Source organism: Arvicanthis niloticus, chromosome 1 (assembly GCF_011762505.2).
Source record: "Arvicanthis niloticus isolate mArvNil1 chromosome 1, mArvNil1.pat.X, whole genome shotgun sequence".
NCBI lineage: Eukaryota > Metazoa > Chordata > Mammalia > Rodentia > Muridae > Arvicanthis > Arvicanthis niloticus.
In genome coordinates this window covers 143,926,769-143,945,284 of record NC_047658.1, presented here as the reverse complement: position 1 = coordinate 143,945,284, position 18,516 = coordinate 143,926,769, and the positions used below count along the sequence as shown (strand labels likewise).

Here is an 18,516-nt window from a genome sequence, read left to right as displayed (position 1 = left end):
TCCAGCTCCAGAGATCCTACACCCTTTTCTGGCCCCCCCTTAGACACACAAACACCCCCCTCCACACACACACACACACACACACTGCACACACAGAGACATACAGATACACAGACATATATCTTTTTCAAAATGCCACAGACCCGATGCCGTGCCTGCTTCACTATCATCTCTGGAGGAGTATGACGTTTGAACCATGTGACTCCTGTTGTTAGTTATTTAGGTGGCATCTGTCAGACTTTCCACTGTAAAAATATTATTTTCCATCTTTGCAGTTTTTGTTTTGTTTGCTTTTGAAATGGGGTTTCACTATATCCCAGGCTACATTGCAAATCTCTATAGGCTAGCCTGTAACTTGTGATTCCCCTGCATCAGGCTTTCAGCTTGTGAGATTACAGGCATGAGCCCCGCTACACCTGGCTCCTTTGGCAGCTAGTAAGTATCTTGAGAAAAGTACTTTAAGTTCATGTAAATATCCTGTTGGCTAGAATCACCAAAGCTTTTTGTCTATGGAGTATTACAGTGTTGAGCCAATGGGACTTGGTGCTGCCTGCCAGCCCTGGTGCTGGCATGACAGAGAGCTGAGCCACTGCAGGTAGAGCGAGCTGTAGCTACACCTAGTTTTGACCCAGTGTTACTGGTGGTCAGGCCCTGGCCAGGTTTTTCTGGATTTTTTGGCCTCTTAACCAAGGAATTGAAACAAAGGCCTTTATTGATTTGCAAAAACATTGAGGAAACTTTATTCACAAATGAAACCACGCTACAGATGAGTAATGCCCAGTCGATACTGAGAGGTATCTGGAGAGAAAGTGCTCAAAAGTGCTCGTTGTTTGGGCTTCTTTTCTTGTGGCTCAGGAGAAGGTTGTTCTGTAAGGATGCTAGTTCAGGTGGTCATTTTTCCCTCCTTGAACATGTGCCTAAATCTAGTTCAGTCTGGATTAGTCCCATATGTTCCCAGTGTAGTCCAGGATGCGTTTGAATAGAAACATGCTATCACTGAGGGATTGCTGAAGGAAGTAACCCATTCCCATTGTTTAAAGCAGACTCATGTGGAGCCTTACGTAAGCAGCGGTCTCAGGTTGCCAACAGGTTGCTAGATGTGTTGTTCTAAGAGGGGTGTCCATGTCAGGTTCTTGTGGTGAGAATCTCAAGTGCAATATTGGGAGAGGAGTGTGTGCATGGGCCAAATTCAGTGGATTCCTCGATGGGTAAGTCCTCCCTATGCTTGTCCTCAGTACAGGCATTGAGCACCAAGTTACTAATCCCAAGTTCCTTATTGGATTAAACAACAACAACATTAAAAGGCATTACTATTGTACACCACACACATACACACACACGCACACACCACCAGAGGAAGCTCTCCAGCACTGCTCAGACTAGGCCACTCAATGCCACCGTTGGCAGAAGATGGGATCAGCTCTCCTGTTCTCATGCCCTCGGTTGGCTCACCTATACACACGCCACACTTCCAGAGCCAGATCCATTGTGCTGCCCAGTCAATATTCGAAGGCCCACTCTCCCAAAGTGCTGTAGACTGTTGACTGGCTAGGCCAGCTCTCCCTCACTCTCATCCCCATGGATGGTTCACCTGTGCCCCTTCAGCCAGGGCCAGCCCTATTATACTGTCCAGACAACATGCAGGGACCACTCTCTCGTGTGCTGCACTGGCAAGGGGCAGGGCCAGCTCCCAGCTCTCATGACCCAGGGCCAGCTTTCCTGACTACTGCAGGTGGAGGGGAGCATAGATGGCATCACCCATGCACCTACACCACTCCATGGTGATGAGTAGTGGCGACAGGTCACCCTCGGGCCAGCTCACCTGTGCTCCCATCACCAGGGTCAGTTTTGCTGTACTGTCCCGATGAGGTGCAGGTCCCTCTCCAGCCACTTCCTACGCTTCTCTATTCCCAAAGGTACCTCCTGCTCAGAGATGGTCGGTGGTTACACCTTGGGAGTTGTTCCCTACAGTCCTAAAGACAGTTCCGTCACTGTAATTATTATGGTTCCAATACTCCTGGGAATGCAGGTATTGAACATGTGTAGCCCTCAGCCGAGGAGGAAGCTGACCTTGGACTCTGTGTGGATGCCTGGATGGTGCTACTCCAACTCCTCAGGGGACACAGACACTGCAAATGTCCAAAACAAAGCTTCAGTGAGATTGACCACATTGCAGAAATTAAAGCAGTTGGGAGCAGGGTGAGAGTAGCAAGATTTTCTTGAGGTGGAAAATGGAGGACGTCTCAGAACAGGCACGTGAGCACCCCTGCATGTGACCCTGACTCTGGCCATGCTTGGCTCTCCCCAGGACCAGTCAAATTGCTATTTGCCTTCAGCAAAGTGGGTTTCAGATAATTGAAAATAACCCCCAAATCAGAATTACTTTATATTGTTATTGCTCTGGGATGGGCCTCATTATGTAGCCCAGGCTAGCCTTGAACTTGACATCCTTCTGCCTGCCTCGGCTGACCTAGTGCTTGGATTATGGGTACATACCTCCATACTCACCTGGAATAATTTTTTTTCTCTCCACTGACTTCTTGCCTGAATTTGAGTGTGGGAAGGGATGACTTTTTGAAGAACTAGGGGGCATTTTAGAAGGTCATGGAATGAATGTTAACAGGGGCAAAACACAAAATCAATGAGAGAAGATCAACAGATGACCACTGCATGGAGCTACAAACAGAAACCCGCCATCACAGAGTGACTGCTGTGAGCCATGGGCCGGTGCTGAGATATCTCTGAACTTTTTGTTTTTCAAGTTAATTAATGAATTCCATTATTATTATTATAACTATTATTGTTATCATTTTTTGAGACAGGGTTTCTCTGTGTAGCCCTGGCTATCCTGGAACTCACTCTGTAGACTGGGCTAACCTTGAACTCAGAGGTCTTCCTGCCTTGGACTCCCAAGTGCTGGGATTAAAGGTGTGTGCCACCATCGCTCAGCTTTTGTTTTGTGTATAATTAATGAATTATTGTGTGCGCAGTGTGTGTGTGGTATGTACGCACGCATGAGTCTTTATGTGCACATGTATACAGGTGTGTGTGCCATATGTACCTGGAGGTTGATGTCTCAGGCTTTCCATTGCTCTCCACTCTCTTTTCTGAGACGGTGTCTCTTAGTGAAACAGAAGCTCACAGATTGGCTAGGTTGTCTGGCCGTTGATTTCTAAGGATTCTCGGTCTCCATCTTTGCAGCACGGGAATGACAAGGTCACACACCACACCTTGATTTTCACATGGGTTCTGGGGATTCAAACTCAGGTCCTTGTGCTTACCCAGGAAGCACTTTATCAGCTGAGCCAAACCCTTAGGCCTGGGCTCTTGAATGTTAAGAAATTCAGTGACCCACTGAGGCAGACTGCAATGAGTTCTTTTATCACACCCCTCTGTTGCTTATGATTTTCAGTGAGAAAGTGAACTGTTGCCCCAACTAAGAACGATGGTTCAGGACCAAGGATAGCAACCCACCAGCCTCACTGCTCGCTAGAGCCGCTGTATGCCTGGGCAGGGGTGATGCACTTGCAGAAGGAGCAGGGAATTTCTACAGTAGGCCGGCCTTCCTGTGCAAGGCTGCGGTCAAGGAAAGCCAAGTAACAGAGGAAAAGGTCCATTCTTGGCCACTCCTGAGTTTGTGTCCTTTTTTCCATTTCAGAACCATTGCACTGTCAAAGCCAGGCTCTTTCTTTATCCCTGGTACCTGGATTCCAGACACAGAACTTTCATGCTCATCTTCTCCTCAATATAGCAAGAAATCTATATAGTTTGTCCCTGTGAGAGAGGCACTCTGAGAAAAAAAAGACAAAAAGCAGCTGCTGGTTTAACATACCACCATTGTCCAAAACGTTACATAAGAGAGAAAGAAAAAAGGGGTTTCTAGCCTTCAGTCGTTAAAAAGAACCAAGAGGTTTTTTTTTGTTGTTGTTGTTGTTGTTTTTGTTTTTGTTTTTTTTTTGTTGTTGTTGTTTTGTTTTGTTTTTGTTTTTGTTTTTGTTTTTGTTTTTTTTTTTTTTTTTGCAAAACTTTTTCTCTCAGGGCTTCCAGATGTCGTCAGACCCTGAAAAAATTCCAACTGACTGGGATGGGGGAGGGGCTGTCTTAGTGCCTGCAGGAATTGAGTGTTCACAGCATAAGGGCGAATATGAGAGGAAGACTGGCCTGTTTCAGGCAGCTCTTGTTAGCATTTTGTCTAAGCTCTGCCCCACAGCTACCTGGCAACATCAGGTATACCCGACTCACTATAAAAGGGGCTGCTTGCCCCTCTGCTCTCTCTTGCTCTTGCCTTCCTGTCCCACTCTGTCCTCTCCCCCTCTCTACATGCTCATAGCCAGTCCCTAATCCTCTACTCTCTCTGCCTTTCTCCACCTCTACTACCCTCTTAACTCCCCTCCCCATGCCCCGAATAAACTCCTATTCTATTCTATTCTATTCTATTCTATTCTATTCTATTCTATTCTGTCATGTGGCTGGTCTCTTAGGAGGAAGGGATGCCTCAGCATGGGCTTACTGAGGCATCTCCTTCCCTCACACCTGACTACATCTCCACCAAACATATCCCCTCCTCTCTTTATCTTTTCTAAACACATCAGCACTCAGGGTCGCTGTTTGGGGATTATCAGCTCCTCCCCGTGGGGAAAAATGACCAGGGTGGTGGTGGTGGTGCATGTGTGTTTTGAACTGATAATGTGCACAGTTCCCATCTCAGTAAGCCCAGGGTGGATCTCAAGGTTCAGCAACTCTTACATGTCCAGAGCTTCCAGGCTGCTTTCTTCCATAGACACTTGGCAATTAAACTGTTCCTCCTCTAACTGGAATTTGTATGGCATACTGAAAACTCTGACAAGGCTGGGGCTGGCTAGATGTGCCTGCTCTTAGACTGGTTTCTTGTCTCCACCTCCTGATCCCTCTAGTTCTGGTCCAAACTCTCCAACCAACTCAGGAGGCTTCCATGCCAGGTCTCAGAATCCCTGCCTAAACATCACCTCAATCAGCCTGTCTTGGTTTCTGATGATGTAAGGCAGAGAGTCTAAATGACATGGTCTCCGTGCCTCAGTTTCCCAAATGTCTTTGGGTTTCTACTGCTGTGATAAAACATGACAAGACAAGACAAAACAAAAAACCCACCAAAACAAAACAAGAAAACATAAAGTTGTTGGGGGGGAAAGGTTTACTTTGTATTATAGCTGCAGTTCATCATTCGGGAAAGCTGAAATAGGAATTCAAGCAGGACAGGAACCTGGAGGCAGGGCCTGATGCAGGAGTGCTTGCTTACTGGTTTGTTTTCCAAGGCTTGCTCAATCTGCTTTCTCAATAGCAGCCAGAGCCTCCAGCCCAGGAGTGGTACCACCAAAGGGAGATGGGTCCTCCCACATCAATTATCAATGAAGAGAATACCCCATACACTCGCCTACAGTCCAACCTGGTGGGAATGTTAACCTTAATTGACGCTCTCCCTTCCCAAATAGCTCTAACTGCTGTTAGGTTGACATAAAACTAGTCAGCACACCAAACCATGAAAGCCATCCCTAGATTCAATCCTCAGGACCACAGAGGGGAAAGCTTTTTAGCTAAGAGATTGATTTTAAGCCCTTTTTATTTATTCTTTGATAATTTCATATTTACATATGCATATATGTATATGTGCATGTATGCACACACACATATAAAAATACAGTGTATTTTTTATCATATCTACCCCACTTCCTCTAGCACATCCCAGACAAACCAATACATCCCCTACCTTACTTCATCTTTCTCCCCTCCTCCTCCTCCCCTCCTCTCCTCACTCCTATTTTTTATCTTTGTCTTTTATAGTTCAGTGAGTCCAATTAGTGCTGACAGAATGCACACGTGGGGCCATCCACTCAAGCAGAGGCAACCTAGGTCACATCTGTTGTTTTTTTTTTTTTAACAAAACCTCAATTATTTGATTTTTTTCAATGAAGACTCGGGAGTCAGATGCTAGAGTCCAAAGCCTGCTGGCTCAGAGAGGCAGAGAAAGCACCCAGCTGACCTTCTTCCTCAGATGATGTCCCACCAGGAACACCCCTCTCTCACACCATCTCAAACAACCTCCTTCAAACTGAACATCCCTCCCTTCTACTTCCTGTGTGTCTCTCTATCTGTCCTCCTGACTCCCTCTTACTCTCTATGGTTTTTTTTTCCTTAATAAACCTATGTTCACTTCTTGTCAATTTGTTGCTTGCTCCATCTCTCAACCTACGATTGACTTAGTTTAACCTTGTTTACAATATTCAAGCAGAAAGCCCTTGGATTAAAGGTGCGTGCTGAGCCAGGACTAAAAACAGATTTTTTCAGTAAATAACACCATCTCTGGGCTCACTGTGTGATCGAATATCCTGCTACACACATCCACAAAGAAATACTCTTTTTTTCCAACAGCTGTCAACTGCCAGTGTTTCCTCGGCTTCATGAGGAACTCGCTCATGACACTGCAGATAACTACAGCTGCTTTGAGTTCATGAGTGCAGTGGTCATATTATATCTAAGCGACAGTATTATTTCACAGCACTCAGACCTGTCCTCTGGCTCTTTAATTCCTTCGTCTCCTCTTCCAGAATGTTCTCTGAGCCCTATGGTGAGGTTTAATGTAGATATATTATTTAGGACTAAGCACACACAATGACTTGTCAGCACGTTGACCACTTACGAGTCTGCATTAACTGCTACTCATGGTAAAATAAATCTTTTCTGGCCAAGATTGAGAGTATCAGTAATCTGTGGATATAAACATAATATTTCATTATGTGAATGTGGTACTGCATCTCCATTGTGGGTACCCCGGCACCCCTGGCAAGATGCCTGGAAGGGGCAGGCAAAGTCCTAAACAGGGAGTCCACGTGGTTCCCACCACCCCGGTACCACAAGGAGAGGGAGTCCGGAATCCCGGGTCTACAGTCTTTCTCCCCTTGGGGCATCTGCCCGCTAGGCAGAGAAGGGAGGCAGAACTGAGGACAGGGACAAGCAGAATGTGGTCTGATTGGGAGCTAGGACTGAGTGTACCAGAGGGGCTGGGGTGGGGTGGGGGGCAAGAAAGACTTCCTCGGGAGTCGTAGGCACGGCTCTGTAGTTGAAGGCCTTCCCTGCAATGATCCTTAATGAGGACTGGCTCTCTTGCTTTTTCATACTGGTTTATTTGATGGTGAATATAAATACATACACTTTATATTGGGGTGAACCAGGGATTACATATCTTTTGTGGGGAAGGAATACCCAGGAAGGGAAACTCATTGGCTGAGGGCACCTCATTAGCGTGGAGAACTCCAGGTGTTACTTTACATGACTGAGTGCCCAAGGTCCTCTCAGTGGGTGTCAAGGTTACATGTTCCGGAGCAGGTACACAGACGGGTAGGGAGCAGCCCCACTCCCACCAGTCTCAGATCTCTGAGATTCCTGGGGTCTGAGCTCACTCAGCCTTGCCGGTTCTTAAGTCTGTCTGGTAACACGCCCACATGCCCTACACACGACCTCTCAGTAAAACAACAGTAGTAGGCTATGCCTAGGGTCTATGATCTTCCCAGACTAGATTTTGACGGTGTTTATAGTACCGGGCATGAATTCCCTCTGGTGGACTAGGCTTCAAGGCTGGTCAGAAAGTAGTTGGTGACTCGGCTGTGCCACCACTGAGGCAGTAGGCCCCATTTTTGCCTGCTAAGTCAGTATTGCAGCACGCAGGGTCCAGCATAGAGTAAGACCTTTATTGTCATGTCTCACCAGAGGCTTGCATGGTACCCTTCAGCACTATCAAAGCTACCCAGGAGGGAGGAAGTTTCTCTGTCAGTTCCGTACTGATTTCTCCAAGTCTCATCGACAAAGCGTGTAGTGTATTCAGCTACAGGGTCTTAACATATAGTTATGGTGAGCAACCAAGAGAAATGGCAGTAGCCTGTGTTGTTTTGGAGACCTTTGAGGTATCCCTAACTAGTAACTCCTAGGGAGTTCTATGCATGGAGCTGAGTATTGCGTAACCCATGTCTTCAGAGAATGGCATTGTTCATTAGTTTCCATTCAAATTACTGTTTTCATATATTGCTTAGGCAGAAAATACACAAAAAATTGGAATAATACAAAGATTAGCATGGCCCCTACACAAGGATGTCACAAAATTCATGAAGTGTTCTGTATTTTTTGGTATCGATGACTGCAGACCCATAACTGAGAATGAGAAACATGGAAGGTTTCTATGACAACCTCTCTCCTCTACCCTCCCCCAAAACAAACAGTCCAGAACAGGGAGTTATAGAAGAGCGTTCTTAAAAGTTGTGATAACGATGGTGAAGTGTAGCTTCTTATAGTTGATGAATTCTGGGATTGGCAGTAGGTGGGGGGAAGACTCCATATTATATATATAAGGAGCTGGCCACTGGGAGTTTGACCATGCTCCAATCAGTGTATATGCAACACAAATTAGAGCTGGTGTATTTTTCTTTTTGGTTGTAGGGGAGAGGACAGGGACAAGAGGATGAACCCGGGAGGAATGGGAAGCCTGTGTGATTGAGGTAAATTCATTGTATGGATTTTCCAAATAATTAATAAAGATATTATGTTGGGAAAAAATTCATGTTTAAATTAGCCAGAAAGTAGGTTTGGCTACACCATGCTGGTATTAATATGTGACTTTACGGCTAGCCGTACTTGTCTCATGAAACTGCCTGGTTGTCTGGAGCATACCTACTTAGAATACCTACTTAGAATTGTAACGTCCTCTCGATGGACTGCTCATGTCATCTGTATTAAGTAGCCTTTATCTAGTCTCAGTGGTTCTGGATTGAAGCCTATTTTGATAGATATTAGGACAGCAACACCTGCTTGCTTCCTAGGTCCACTTGCTTAGAGTACAGTTTCCCAGTCTTTTACCATACAGTAATGTCTGCCTTTTGTGATAAGGTGCACGTTCTTAGAGGCAGCAAACAGATGGTGCCTGCTTTTTTTGTTTTTTAAATCTAATCTATCCCTCTGTGTCTTTTCACTGAGGGAATTGATATCATTAATATTCAGCGGTATTATTGAGGGGTGTGTATTCATTCCTGCCAGTTAAAAAAATATTTTATTTTGCACTGTTTGTCCCTCCCCTCTTTCTCTCTTGCTTAACTATTATTCTGTATAGTTTATTTTTCTTGTGGCCTCATGGATGGATTTATTTTTCTCTTTAGTCTGAAGGATTCCTTGAGGAATCTTCTTAGGTGGTGTTCAAGATTAAATAATCAATTTTTATTATGGAAAGTTTTTATCTTTCCTTTGTAGGCTTTGGTTTTTCACAACCTATTTTAATAAGGGTTCTTAAATGCTTTAGCCTCCCTTCTATCCCACCACCCACCAGAGGCAGTGGAAAAGAAAGGTTAACAGGGCAAAGGGGGATGTGGACCTGTTTAGAAACAGTTCTTTGGGGCGATTCCAATCTTTTTTGTTTTGTTTTGTTTTGTTTTGTTTTGTTTTGAGACAAGGTTTCTCTGTGTAGTCCTGGCTGTCCTGGAACTCACTCTGTAGACCAGGCTGGCCTTGAACTCAGAAATCCACCTGCCTCTGCCTCCCAAGTGCTGGGAGATTCCAATCTTCATTATCAGGATATTAGCAGCTCAGGTCACATGAATCAGCAGCGGTATCTGGGCCCACTCGCAAACAACATTCACAAGTCAGTAATGGCTGTTTGATCCAGAAGGAACCTTTAGGCTCTGACAATGGATCTGAGTCCAAGCAAATGAAAAGAAGCCACTGGAATATCAGGAGAAGTTCTTTGGTGCATTTCTCTCTACAAAGTCATGACAAGTGATAATCAGTGAAGAAGGCAAGGTGAACCAATGCCACAGCATCATCAGGGAAGACAAGTGTCAGTAAAGCCCAGGCAGCCAAAGACCTGCAAAAAGCAGCAAGGTGAACCAATGCCACCAGACATCATGTCTTCTCTCAAGCATCTGCTCCTACAGACATCACATGCCCTTTTTCCAGGCAGCTCCCAGAAAAACACCATGTGTCTGCTTCAGCAAAATATCCCCTCAAACATCTGCTTCAGCTAAACATCTTCTCATAAGACAGTCTCTCCAGATAAACATCACACGACACAACCATGTCTCCAAAGAAAACAGAAATTTCCACTTTATTCCTTTGGTTGTGACAGATAGCTTTGCTGGGGTGAGCAGTCTGAGTTGGCAGTTGTTACCTTCTAGAATTGGGAATATACAATTTCAAGCCTTCCTGGCTTTTAAAACTCCAGTTGACAAATCTGCTATTATTCTGGAGAGCCCATCTTTATATGTGAATTAGTGTTTCTGTCTTGCTGCTTTCAATACACTATCTTTTTTTCAAGATTTATTTATTTATTTATTATATATACAGCATTCTGCCTGCATGTATGCCTGCAGGCCAGAAGAGAGCACCAGATCTCATTACAAATGGTTGTGAGCCACCATGTGGTTGTTGGGAATTATATTCAGGACCTCTGGAAGATCAGACAGTGCTCTTAACCTCTGAGCCATCTCTCCATCCCTCGATACATTATCTTTTTTTTTTTTTTTTTTTTAAGATTTATTTATTTCATTTATATGAGTACACCATTGGTCTCTTCAGATACACCAGAAGAGGGCATCAGATGGTTGTGAGCCACCATGTGGTTGCTGGGAATTGAACTCAGGACCTCTGGAAGAGCAGTCAGTGCTCTTAACCACTGAGCCATCTCTCCAGCCCCATTATCTTTATTTTGTATATTTAGTGTTTTAATATAACTCAACAAGAGATAAAACTTAATGGTTCTGTTAGAAAAATCTTGCCTTTTACTTTTGGATACAGTCTTACATTGTAGCCCCAGCCTTGCCTAAAAATCACGATGTGAAGCTGTGTTTCTCCTGCTCCAGCGTGCTGGGATTATTGACATGAGTCCTATAGCACCTAGATGATTCTTCTGTGTGCATTTTTGTGTATGTGTATATGTGTACTGGGTGCATGATCGCATGGGTGCATGTTTATGTGTGTCCAAGTGTATATGTGTGTATATATATATACATATATACATATATATGTATATATGTATGATTGTGTGGGTGTGCTGTGTATGTGTGTGAGAAAGAGAGAGGGGAGGAGGAGAAAGGAGGAAGAGAAGGAGAAAGAGCAGCAGGAGGAGGTGGAGGAGAAGAAGGAGGCAGTGGTAGCAGTTTTACAGAGTCAGGCTGCATACAGAACAAGCTAGACACAGGTGAAGACAAAACAAGCCAGAGAATAAGAAGCAGCCAGAAGATTAGAACAAATTGCTAGAGTTAGTTTGAGGCCAAGCAGAGCAATTTAGTGAGAAGCTGAGAGAAGCCAGACTGAATCAGTCAGCTTGTAGAGGAGTTTTGAGCCAGAACAGCTGAGCTGAACTAGCCAGCCAGAGTTTAGAAAGAACTACAAAGGATGCGCTTATTTATTCAGCAGTAAGCGTCTAAGACAATAATTATATCTGGCAGATAAAAGATACTTTTACATATGTGTGTACCTATGTGTTAGAAACAAGAAGACTAAAGTTTTTGCTTGTACATGTGAACAACTTTGAACTACATTTTTTAATATATTATATTTGGCCATCCTTACAAAACAGAAGAGGCAGGCTGGAGAGATGGCTCAGCAGTCAAGAGTACAGTGCTCTTCCATAGGTCCTGAGTTCAATTCCCAGCAACTGCAGGGTGGTTTATAACCATCTGTAATGGGATCTGATGCCCTCTTCTGGTGTGTCTGAAGACAGCAACAGTGTACTCACATAAATAAATCTTTAAAACAAAAATAAAAACAAAAACACAAACAAACAAACAAACAAACAAACAAACCAGAAAGGGCCAAGTGACGGCTCGATGGTTAAGAGTTTGTGCTGCTCTTAAAGAGGACCCAATTCAATTCCCAACACCCACATTGAACAGCTCCGAACTGTCCATAACTTCAGCTTCAGGTGCTTCAATACCCTCTTCTGGACTCTGCAGATACCTGCACTCCCATGCATATACCCTTTCCACATCCAAATTTACATATAATTTTAAAAATTAAAAAAGAATTACATTACTATAATGGAATGCTTATTCTATCACGGGAGTTTGTAAGACTGTAGACATGTAACTGGGGAGGGCAGGGGAGGTGTGGAGGGGCACTTTTTATGATGTTCAGGGTTGAAATCGGGGCCTTTACAGTAAATGTTAGACAAGCATTCTACCACAAGCTATGTTCCTAGCCCTTAGTTGGTCTTGAACTTGCTATGTGTCCCAGGCTGGCCTTGAATGCACAAAAGTCCTCCTTCCTCAACTTCCCAAGTGTTAGAATTAGTCTGATGTCATCAGACTAATGATTCCAAATGGCACCTTTTCAGTGTGGAGTAGGTTGTAGTTATATATAGAAAGTACATGCATTTTAAAATCCATGGAGTTATTTTACCTTTAAAGATTTGTGTTTACTGTGTGTAACTCAAAAGGGAATGTCATCTGGTCCATTGAGATGCTCAGCTGATAAAGGGGCCTTACTAAGCCTGCTGACCTTCCTTCAATTACAGGAACCCACATGACAGAGGTAGAGAATGGACTTCTGTAGACTGTCCTCTGATCTTCACATTATTTATCTTTCTCTTTTATATAGACACCCTCACATACTCTTATCAATCAATGTAAAGCAATAAAGAAAGAATGACATCACACTTAAAACTGAGTGTAGCAGTGCTTGTAATCTGCACTTTGGGAGGGAGAAGCAGGAGGATCAGGAGTTCAAGGTTAGCTTTGGCTCAAGGCCAGCTAGATATGGGGCTCTGTCTCAGAAAAACAAAACAAAACAAAACAAAACAAAACAAAACAAAACAAAACAAAAACACCCACATCTGTCTAAAATCAAGGATATGCCCTGGTGGGATATCTCAGTGGCCTTTCTGCACAAGAGACAGTTCAATCCTCAGACCTCAAAATGGGAGGAGAGGACAGACTTCCCAGATTGCTGATGCATAGTGTGTGTCACGGCATGATCACACCACACTCACACCACACCACCATCACCAAAAACAACAAAAACAACAAAGCATCGCTTAAAAAGCAATAAAAACAGAGGTATGTGGTAGATGCTAAAGCCTTGAGAAATGAATAAATAAAACACACACAGAGGAATGTAAGGCACTCAAAGCACTCATTTTCATGTCTTAAATCTTCTTCTAGGAGCTGGAGTGATGGCTCAGTGGTTAAGAGCATCTACTGCTCTTGCAGAACCTAAGTTTGGTTCCCAGCATCCACATCAGATAGTTCACAACTGCCTGTAACTTCATCTCTAGGGGATCTGACACCTCTGGCTTCCATAGCCACCCACATTCACTTGTACATACCCTACACACTGACATTTAAAAATAAAATGAAAACAAACCTTACATTTTTTTAAACCCATGTGTGCTAAATGTTAAAACAACGAAGCATTCTGAAGTTGAGCAATGAAGTCAACTGAAACACACACTCCATGTGTTGGTCTGTAGATGAGTCCTCTCGGTAAAAAACAGTTGAAACTGTCCCTCTTCTGTCCCGAAGACTCGTGTTCTCTCTGTTCTTGAGGATCATATAATGGTGGAGTTTTGACAAAGATGAACACAGGCTTCAGACTATCCGTTTAAGCTGCAGTGGTAACTATAGCTTTCATCAGGGCCGGGCAGGATGCTGGAGTCTCATAACGAGCACACGCTCTCCTATTAAGGCTTGAATCTGAACCTCCCACAGGTTCATGTTTGAACCCTTCATCCCCAGTTGATGCCACTATTTTTGGAGATTTGGATCCTTTGAGGCATGTAGCCTAGCTGGCAGATGTAGGCCACTGGGGGGCCAGCCTTTGAGGGCTAGAGCAGGTCCCTTCCTCTCGTCCACTCTACGCTTTCTGGGCTCTGCTTCCAGTCTTCTCTCTGCTTCCTAGTTCAAAGCTTTGAGGACCCGGGGCCATTGCCACTGCCTTCTCCACCGCCCCCTTCCCGCCCCCCACTTCTCCTTTAGCTCCTTAGCTGCCATAGATAGCATGTAATCTAGACCATGAAGGACTGGAAGCCTTCAAAGAGTGGACCAAAAAAAGTCTTCCCTTTTGAATTGGTTTGGTGAGGTACTTTCCTCACAGCTATGAGAAAAACCCCTGTCTCAAAAATAAAGGAAAATAAATATAAACCCCATACAGCCACTTCCCTCCCCCAATTGTTTGACATGGGGTTTTAATCCCAGCACTCAGGAGACAGAGATGATGTGGTCTATGTGAGGGCCAGGTCTACACCAGCCAGAGCTACATAATTAAGAAAAATAAACAGGGACTGGAGAGATGGCTCAGTGGTTAAGAGTACCTTAACCTTGCTTTTTCAGAGGACTTAAGTTCAATTCCCAGCGCCTATATGGTACAGCTTATAACTGTAACTCCAGTTCCAGGGTATGTGACACTCTCATACAGGAACACAAAACACTGATACACAAAATTAAAAAGAAAGAAAGAAAAAAAGAAAGAAAGAAAGAAAGAAAGAAGGAAGGAAGGAAGGAAAGAAAGAAAGAAAGAAAGAGAGAAAGAAAGGAAAAAATAAATTCAGGCTGGGTTTCTGCGGGTGCAAGAAGAATCTTGAATACCCTGGGAACATAGAAGGTGCTTTTCAATCCAGGCTTGTACTCGGCATCCTGATAGGCTATAGAGTGTACATCAGTCTAGTTTTTATTTGGCTCTTAAAAATACTTTATGTGTATGGATGTTTTGCATGTATGTTTGTCTTGCACATTTGGTCCTAGGTGTCCATGGAGGTTAGAAGAGGGTGTCAAATCTTTTAGAACTGGAGGTATGAACCACATGTGGGCACTGGAAATTAAACCTGGGTTCTCCAGAATAGCCAGTTAGTACTCTGAACTGCTGAGCCACCTCTCCAGCCCTGGTTATTCTTATTAGGAGCAAACTGAGCATTGTGTGTGTGTGTGTGCGTGTGTGTGTTTCAGTACTGTGGGGGTTTTTTGTTTTGTTTTCGTAGACTGATACCTTTTCTGAGATTTGCAGGCTCCAGGCAAGCATACATTGCACATGCATACATACATGCAGGCAAAGCATGCATAAAAGAAATAAATAATAAGCTGGGTATGATGGCCATGTCTTTAAATCCCAGTGCTCTAGGAGGTAGAGGCAGACAGATCTCGGAATTCAAGACCAGCCTGGTCTATACATCGAGCTTTAAGTTAGTCAAGGCTACATACAGAGTGAGCCCATATCTCAGTACAAATAACAAGCAAACAAACGCTTTTTTGCTCTGGAGCCAGGGATGGTGGTACACACCTGACTGCAGCACTCAGGAAGCTGAGGCAGGATTGAAAGCTGGAGGTCAGAGGTCAACACAGACTCTAAAGGAGACACTTCCTCTAATAAACTCCCACCCAGGTGCTCCAGTCCTGTGGGTGTAGCTCCTGAGTGCACAGCATGTGCTTTTGTACAGGCCACGTTTGGTCCCTAGCACATACCCTCCCCACCCAGGAAAAAGGAGCTAAGGTTTATTGCAAGAAACTAGGATACTGTGGGTCTTCCTATAGGGTCGCTCTCCTCAACTTCTTCAATCCTTTCCCTAATTCAACCACAGGGGTCCCTGACTTCAGTCCATTGGTGGGTGTAAGAATCTGCATCTTTCTCAGTCAGCTGTTTGTTGGGCCTCTTGGAAGACAGCCATGCTAAGCTCCTGTCTGTAAGCACATCATAGCATCAGTAATAGTGTCAGGCCTTGGAGCCTTCCCTTGAGATGGATCTCCTTCACTGAGCCACCAACCAGGCATCATACACTAGTTGGTCTGAGGCCCTCAACACATATACAGCAGAGGATTGCCTGGTCTGGCTTCAGTGAGAGAAGGACCCAGGGAGTGGGGAGGCTTGGTGGGGTTGTGTGGGGGTAGGCGTGGACATCCTCTTGGAGATGGGGAAGAAGGAATGGGATGAGGAACTGTGGGGGGGGGGGGGGCAGACCAGGAGGGAGATAATGACTGGACTGGAGGACTTTTACTGTATGTAAAAGTCTATTTTCAGAAAAAAAAAAAAAAAAAAAAAAAAAGTAAAAAGTAAAGCAAGGCAAACCAAACCAAGCAGGACCCAAGAGGAAGGAAGAAAGAGAAGGATGCAGGGCCTGGGGAGGAAGTGAAGGTGGTAAAGTGAAGGCTTGAGCAAGCTGAGCTCATACCTCCTGCATCCATGTGTGGCCATAACCACAGTGGGTGTAGGTTTTATGGCCAGCCAGCCAAGCTGACCAAGTGAGAGACTCAAAACATTCATGTTGGGGAGGACAGCCCATGCTGATCTCTGGCTTCCATACAAAGTGCATCCCCCCCCCCCCCCCCACACACACACAAAGAACTAGAACTGAGGAATGTTTTGATCAGGAAAGGAATGCTTTCTCCATTTTCACAAGATGTTTATGTACCCTTTGTAGAAGCAGAAATTCCAGTGCTAGAATTGAATAGTAAATAAAATTTAAAAAGAAAAAAAAGCACCTTTAAGAGACTTGTGGTATCAGTAGATCAAGTAGATCGAGTAAGATGTTACATCTCTTACTCAAAGCAGGCTTATCCACCAGTTTACTCCAGGACATACCTGGAGCATGGTCAGCAAATATCCACTGCTTTGGATACAGTTAACCACACATGCTTGAAAGCCTCATAAGTAAGGCTTCGGTGAGCATCAGATGCAAGCCCTCCCTTCCTGCGCTCAGGAAGGCAGGCAGCTGGGAAGCAGCAGCCCGAGAGGTAAGTCTATGGACAAACTTCCACTACGTACCTATTTGTACACACTCTCTTGAATATCAAACTTTGTTGTAAAAAGCCACTTCACTTAGTCTTCACAATAACCTGGGAAATAAACATAAGTTTATTCACAATAACCTGGGAATTAAAAATAAGTTTTACAGACTTCATTTTATCTATGAGGAAACTGAGGGTCTAGGAGGAAACTCCCCTTATCAGCTAGAGCATGCACCCAAGGCTACTGAACTGTTTCTCCAACTAGTTTGTATATCAGACATGGGCAATAAAACGACTTAGGACAACAGAATTATTAAGATGCAAGTGTCTTTGACTTATTCAATTTGGAACATTCTAATCTGCTTTAGAAACTTTAAAACCATTTTTAGATTTTTGTGTTTTCCCTGCCTGTATGTCTTTGTACCAATGCATACCTGGTACCTGCAGAGGCCAGGAGGAATCAGTCCTCCCTAAAACTGGAGTTACATGTATGTAGCTGCTGTGAATGCAAACCTGTCCCTCTGCAAGAGCAACAAGTACTCTTAACTGCAGAGCCTTCTCTCCAGCTCCTACATCAGAAACGTTTTGTCCTAGTATTTCAAGCTGGTTTTGGTGGCACATGTCTATAATCACAGCCTTTTGGAGGTAGAGTAGGACATGAAGAGCAAGTTTGCTGTCAACTTGGACTACATGAAACTTTCAACACCTACCCCCACAATTGCTTTTAAAGATCCTAGTATCTCAGAGGAAGCCCACTTATATACTAAGTTCCAGGGTTTCTAAGAATGGCAGGAAGGGATACACACACACACACACACACACACACACACACACACACACACACACACACACACACACACACACACACACACACTGGGTATGTAGTCAAGGATGACCCTCAACTGACCCTCCTGTCTCTACTTCTGAGTACTGGGATTGATTACAGGCATGTTACCTACTTCACTTGGTTTTGAGCTCCTAACTTCCTGCACCCTAGACAAGCAAGTTTTTAAACCACAGGGCTGGTGAGATGGCTTTCACACATTTGATGTCCTGAGTTTAATTCCCGAGATCCACATGGTGGATGGAAAGAACTCTCAAGAGCTGTCCTGTGACCTCCAGACAAGCCACAAGACTCACAGCAACACAAATGAGATGAATAAAAAATTTATTATTATTTTTATTTTTTGTTTTTCAAGACAGGGTTTCTCTGTGCAGTCCTGGCTGTCCTGGAACTCACTCTGTAGACCAGGCTGGCCTTGAACTCAGAAATCCGCCTGCCTCTGCCTCCCAAGTGCTGGGATTAAAGGTGTGCGCCACCACTGCCCCGCCTGAATAAAAAATTTAAATCAGGGATTAAGTGCTTACTGATGGGGACTCCAAGAGACTGATCCACCAACCAAAGCACATATATGGGCTGGACCTAGCCATCCTGACCCTGATGTATGTAGCAGATGGGGTTTGGTTTTCATGGGAGTCTCCCAACAACTGGAGTTGGGGGTTTACCCTCTCTTGCCTATGGATCCTGTTCCCCTAAGTGGACTGCCTTGTCTGGCCTCAGTGGGAGATGTGCCTAGTTAGTCCTGCAAGTGACTTGAGGTGCCAGGGTGGGTTGGTATGTGTATGTGGGGGAGGGGCTCCCCTTCTTGAAGAAGGGAAGGGGGCATAGGGAAGAGTTATGTGAGGAAGGAACTGGGAGGAGAGGTGGTGCTTTGATCAGGATGTAAAGTGAGTAAATAGAAAACTCTTGCAAAGGGCCTAAGTTTAGTTCTCAGTACCCATGTTTGGTGGC

General features: G+C 44.4%; 1 pseudogene; it reads left to right on the top strand.

Annotated features, from left to right (window-relative positions):
• Nucleotides 1–8,052: 8,052 nt before the first annotated feature.
• Nucleotides 8,053–8,152, top strand: LOC117699464 (U6 spliceosomal RNA; annotated as a pseudogene).
• Nucleotides 8,153–18,516: the final 10,364 nt, after the last annotated feature.